This window comes from Ictidomys tridecemlineatus, chromosome 11, assembly GCF_052094955.1.
Source record: "Ictidomys tridecemlineatus isolate mIctTri1 chromosome 11, mIctTri1.hap1, whole genome shotgun sequence".
In the NCBI taxonomy this organism is placed as follows: Eukaryota; Metazoa; Chordata; class Mammalia; order Rodentia; family Sciuridae; genus Ictidomys; species Ictidomys tridecemlineatus.
Window position 1 is genome coordinate 129974210 of NC_135487.1, and position 6454 is coordinate 129980663.

The window sequence follows — 6454 nt, forward strand, 5'->3', positions numbered from 1 at the left end:
CACAATATTAACCTTTAAACAGATCAAAATACATGTAAATTTCCATCCCAGTGTAAAAATACATCTTATGGATAATAGGTCCAGTTACAGAATATTAAATAATATAAATAAATCTCCAAATAAATGTATTTCTATAAGTTTAAAATTATGATTTCAGACATTAGTTTGAAAAGCACCAGCTTAGTAAAGATGATCTCCTAAGCTTTATATCTTAAAACTTGTATATTAGAATAATATAATTAATATACAAAGAATAACTAATAGTGTCATAATTACACAGATGTCCTTTATATTAATTAGGTTTAACTTTCACGGTAAAATTCAGGATCCATAATTAATTACAGGTCTGCAGAGTTTAGCAGTACTTTCATAAAAAATCAAAGATAGCCTTAAATCTCTTATACATTTAGGAATAGTGTTAATAATCAGAAGTAGACTTAGTCAAAGAAGATAGAGATAAGCCAGTTTTTCCAATGGCAGTGTGGCCCTTTTATGCCAGATGCAATGTAAAAAAGACAGCACTTATCGGTTAAACCTATATGAACTTTTATTTTACAAACTTTTATAGAACATTTAGATAAGGCTCAGGCAAACATATTTAGTTTCAGATGTATACATATCTCTAGTCACAAATATTTAGGTTATTCATGAAAATCAAGCCTGATCAAGATGTTATGTCATCTGTTTCTCTGACAAAAAAGAATCCTGAAAGCACTTTAATATCTCATAGCTCTCCAGTCTTGCACAAATTGGTACTTAATGCTGTGAGGTTTTTTAACAGGCAGAATAGACAGAGTAGGATCTCTGGCAAAGGTGACTCTATTTACATTTTAAACACTGTCCAGAAGAGAATGAATGCCTCCTTCTTAAGGGGTTATTTCCCCCCCAGGGCAAGTTATTTCCTCCTAACACAAATCTGGTTAAGGTAACACTGATCATCCTTCTCACCGTACCTTTGGCCTAAAAGGCATTCCTTGTGACTAGCAAAGTTCATCTTCCACCCCCGTTAAGATAGGCGAGTTAATCATCAGACAATGAGTCCAATGGGTTCCAAATAAGGTTTTTTCAAATGTACAGACAACCCTGTGAGCGAAAGCATCACAGTCCACTCCTTTGTCCCAAAGTAGCAGGAAAATGGAAACTGGGGTGGACCCAAATGGAGGTTCCAGAAAAACTCAGACTTAAGGACAAAATGCACACAGCCAAATAGAAAGTTCCAGGCCAAGCCAACAACCTTAGTACCTTCCCAACATCTGTACATTCTGTAGATTCCAACAATTAGCCCCAAGACTTTTTTTTTTTTACATTTTTTTTAGTTGTTGATGGACCTTTATTTTATTTATTCATATGTGGTGCTGAGAATAGAACCCAGTGCCTCACACATACGAGGCAAGTGCTCTACCTCTGAGCTACAGCCCCAGCCCTAATCCTTTTTTAATGTCTATTCAGCATGGCCTCTGATCAATGTCTGTATCCAGAAGCCTTAAGTCCCCAGACTAGTATGCTGAGGGGAAAACACTGATAATGCCAGTAGGCCATTAGGGTAGCACACCGAGGCAAGCATATAAAGCAGGGTTTATTTTAAAAGAGGAAACACAGACTTCTCCTGGGAGGGAGAAGGGGGCCATGGCTGGTATCCTGGTATCCCGAGGTGAAGGTGTAAGGGTCCGGCAAACGACAGAGGAAGAGACCACCAAGAGACGGACTCATGCAACAGCAGAAGGGGGTTTATTGAGGATCCAGCGCCCTGGGGCTCCATGCTCACTCAACAAGGGAGAGCGGCCCAGAGCCCTGAGCAAGGGTTGAGCAGTGCCTAAGTACACTTTTTTAGGGAGGGCAGGGACTTTACATACATCACAGTCTCCTTTAACAAATCACCACACACCACGGGAAAATAAACAACAATTCTCAAACATGATTAGTACATTATTGGCAGGAACAGGTCGGGCGGGAGTGATAGGTCAGTCCTAAGGAGGGGATACATCCAAACTGATTGGTTTAGGCCCCGGAGTGCGTACGGGCTGAGCTGCTCGGGGTCCAGGTTATTAAACAACTAGGTAGTCAAGGGGTGAATCCGACACACATCTAATGGACAGTTCTGGGAATTGTCTTAACTGCCACAGGAATTTCAGGCTTTGAGTGCAGTTTAGAAACTTTATAATACCTAGTCCTTTACATTTTAACTCAGGCTTTGCAGCTTAGAAGCAGCTTTACAATGCCTGGTCCTTTACACTTTAACTTCAATTTCTTTTACTCTTTCAAAGGGTTTATCTTTTTTATATGTCCTAGGCTTCCTTTGTTCTTCCACTCTCTCCCCCTTCTCTCTCTCCTTCCTGTATAGTGACTAGGCCCAGCAAATGCTCGGTGGGATGGCCAAAAGGTGATGAACAGCTGGGCTAAAGGGGCAGGGGAGGAGTGATAGGGCAGGAAGGGGGTGAAATTAACAACTCCCTGTAGGGAGTGACAATCCCCAGGACAGGTTACCTTTGCAACAGGTTGGAGCAGTGTCAAGTTATCTTTGTTTTGTTTTGTTTTGGTACCAGGGATTGAACTCAGGGGCACTCAACCACTGAGCCATATCCCCAGCCCTATTTTGTATTTAGAGAGAGGGTCTCACTGAGTTGCTTAGCGCCTTTTCATTGTTGGGGCTGGCTTTGAACTTGAGATCCACCTGACTCAGCCTCCAGAGCCACTGGGATTACAGGCCTGTGCCATCTACCCCGAAGTTTATCTCGATAGGGTGGAGGAAGGGCTCTGAAAGCATTTCAATCTCTCAGGGGGCAGTCTCCAACTTCCCAGAGTCACTCAAAGTGGCCTCCTAGATCCAACCTGACTTGATTTACCAGGCTTCAGCATCTGAGGGGAGTTCCATCTTTTTTCCTCTCATTCAAGGCTAATTTTATTTCTTTTATTTTTGTCCTCTGCCATCATCCATAGATTACATTCTTTGAATCCATAAGACAAGAAGAACCCAGAAAGAAAATCCATGAGGGCCTAGAGCCATATAGATTTCATTTTTCTCAAACTCCAGTTTTTTTTGAGCAAAGGGTGGCTGGAAAGCAGAGTAGAGGCCAGGTCCTCTTTGCCCATTTCACTATAGACCAGGCAGCTTTCCTGAGATTTTTTTCCCCCCCTCATCCCAGGACTAGTGTCCCTGACCCAAAGCAGGATGATTTGCAGCTGCTTGGAGCCAGGCTGAGAATAGCACTCAGACTGTAAGCAATGGGTTGAAAGTGTTAGATACGGAACATGAAAACAAAACAAAACAAGATGGTGTGGCCTGGGGAGAGGGAGTGAAAAAGAAAGCCGAACATTGATAGCTTTTATGTCTTTCAAGATAAATCCTTTTCAGATGCTGGCCACAGGTGGGGTGATAGTGTTCCATCATCAAACCTAGAACCAGAGTCTCTGGGAAGCTTTAATCTCTATCAAGGTAAATCCTCTCCAGGTGCTGGCCACGGACCCCCGACCACAAACCCAAACTCCTGAGTGCCAAACTGACACGCTCACTAAATCACCTCTCAGTATAACCTGTATAAGCCCAAACTCCACTTCTGGCCAGTGGCTCACTGTTCACCAGGAAAGTGGGCCCATCAGAGGTGAGTCACCCAGTTCCTGCATGAAACTTCGTTCCTGAATAAAAAGCTGAGATGATCCATGAAGTTAGAGTCTGGCCCAGTCCTTTTGTGCTAACAGAAAATATTTTTTTAATTTTTATGTTTAAATCCTCTTTTCATGTCCTCCTATGCTCACACATTAGAAGCAGCACCTTTTTGGATCCAACTTAGTTTCTGACTGTTTGGACTCCTTATTGCATAATTGCATATATGCCTGCACATACAGAATCTTTCACTTGTTTTATCTCTCACAGACCAACTCTCAACTGCAAGATTGTGCAATAATTCAGAAAATTATTCAAAGACCAGATTGTTACAGTAAAACATTAGCTTTTCTTGGATAGGTTTACAACTATAGGTAGCCCATTCAGCCAAGATCTTTCCCCCGCAAAAAACAAAAAACAAACAAACAAAAAAAAAACCAATCTATAGGATCAACACAGTATTGCCCATGTCTAAAGGGCCAGAAACAAACAAAAACACAGAGACAGACAAACAGGGAGGATCCCCAACCCAGGGCTAACAGATGGGAACGTTTAAAATGGAACAGATAGGGGAAAATCCAACAAGTTCCCAACTCCCACTCAACCACCACAGATATCCCCACCAAGAGAGACCAGATGTTCCCACAAGGGGAAACCAGATGTGTAGAATCAGGGTCTTGGTGTGTACACTATAGGATCTCACCAAATGGCCAAAATGTCCCAACTTTTTTTTTTGATGGACACAATATCTTTGTTTTATAAATTTATTTTTTATTGGTGCTGAGGATCGAACCCAATGCCTCACATAAGTGAGGCAAGTGCTCTACCACTGAGCCCCAGCCCCAGCCCCAGTCCCAGTGCTTTTCCTGCATAGTTTCCTTTTTTTCTTAAAGCAGAACAAGATGGAGCATCCATGCAGTTCAGGGAAGGAAGGTGGGAATTCAGGAAGCAAAAGGAGCAGCTGCTGGGACAACCCCTCAGTCCCTCCCTTGACTCACAGGAATAGCTCCTCTGGTTCAACCCCAGGCACACTCGGCCGTGTCCGACTTGTTCAAAAAGTTCACCTTCCGTCCTCAGCATGGAAGTGTGGTTGCTTGGAGTGCCAGGCCTGCCCAAGAAAGCCAGAGTGAGGGCTGTTCTAGAGTCCCACCTGGGGTACAAATTTTGCTACCGAAATTTTGGTCCTTGTCTTTAATGCCAATTCATGCCAATTTAATACTGAGGACATGGTTTTGAGAAAAAGGAAAAAAAAGGTTTATTGCTTTGATGACAAAAGAGAAACACAGGGGACTTCTGTCCCAGAGGCTGTGATTCTGCCCATCAGGAGGAACAGAGGGATTTTAAAGAAACTTCAAGAGTTGCTTTCCAGGTGCGCTCTGGTATGGGATCTTGGATCCTCAGGCAGATAGCTGCATCCTGTGGTGGGTTTGTTCAAGGGGAAGAAAAGAGAAACTGTCTCCCTAATCTTGTTAGGGAGCGGGAGAGGGGTAAAGAGAGAGACAGAGAAAAAAACACTTGTCCTTTTACTATCTATAGGTGGCCCATTCAGTCAAAAAAAAAAAAAAGGCTCCTTTAGCCTTTTAAAAATAAGCCTCGAGAAACAAGGGCTACATTCAAAAAGTGAAGTGGACCACTACTACAGGAGTACATGTGTACCTGGCTACTTGTGCACTGCACCGGGCTACATAACTGAAATGTTACCAATGGCAGTGTGGCTAGCCAAAATCTTGTAATCTTACTAATCGGGTAAGATTCCATGAGGGTGTAGGAGCTCATTCTATCGAACTACTGGCCTGGGAACAGTTTCCTTGAAAGAGAATTATCTTGCACGAACACAACCTGGTGCCAGCTCTGCGATGTGTTCTCTGTGCAACCTCGCTTTCCATTTCTTCATTAATAGTAGTAGTGGCACCCTTTCTTTCCTGACAGTCAAGAATTCTGTACTCTTTCAAAACTGAGCTTTTTAAGAATTTCGTTTCTTTTTAGAAATCTTTTTAGTTGTCAATGAACCTTCATTTTATTTATGACGCTGAGAATCAAACCAGTGCCACACACATGCTAGGCAAGGGCTCTACCACTGAGCCATCTCCCACCCCACCCCATTTCTTCACGGTTTGATGAAAGGACAGAAGTGTTCTGGAGCCCCGGTTACTACTGCTGCAGTTGGGGGCTGGTGCCAGCTTTTATTCTGAGTTTGGATGGCAGAGATAATAGTACTCATCCTTTGAGAGAGAGAGAGAGAGAGAGAGAGAGAGAGAGAGAGAGAGAGAGGAGGGGAGGGGAGGGGAGGGGAGGGGAGGGGAGGGGAGGGGAGAGAAGAGGAGAGAATTTTTTTAATATTTATTTTTCGGTTTTCGGTGGACACAACTTCTTTATTTTTATGTGGTGCTGAGGATCAAACCCAGCGCCCCGCGCATGCCAGGCGAGCGCATTACTGCTTGAGCCACGTCCCCAGCCCCAGTACTCATCCTTTTTATAGTCAGAACAAACGAGAGTTAATAGAGGCCAGGAGCATGGAAGAGTTTGTAGGAGCTGTTATTAGTGGTAGCAGGGGTTGTTCAAAATCAGAGAAGACCGAAAAGCCAAAGAGTCTTTGGAAGTCAGTCAACCCACGCATCCTGCAAATCTCCCTGCGATTTCTACTTGAAAAAGTCCCAGTTGGGGACTGGTGTCTCCATCGGTTGCTTAATAGGGTGAGCAAGTGATAGGGCGCTGGCAGGGAAGGCCACAGCCCTCCACCGGGCCGTGCCAGGCCTGAACCTGGAATTCCATTCGGTTCCGATCTCCCTTCGACCCCAGGGGCGCTCCATCGCTGAGCCCCTCCCCAGGCTTCGTGCGTATTTCATTTATGGG

General features: G+C 43.8%; 1 long non-coding RNA gene across 1 annotated transcript in view; it reads right to left on the minus strand.

Moving 5' to 3' along the window:
* LOC144368516 (uncharacterized) overlaps nt 1-6454 on the minus strand; it is a 140776-nt gene that overhangs the window by 92272 nt on the left and 42050 nt on the right. The window lies entirely within an intron of this gene.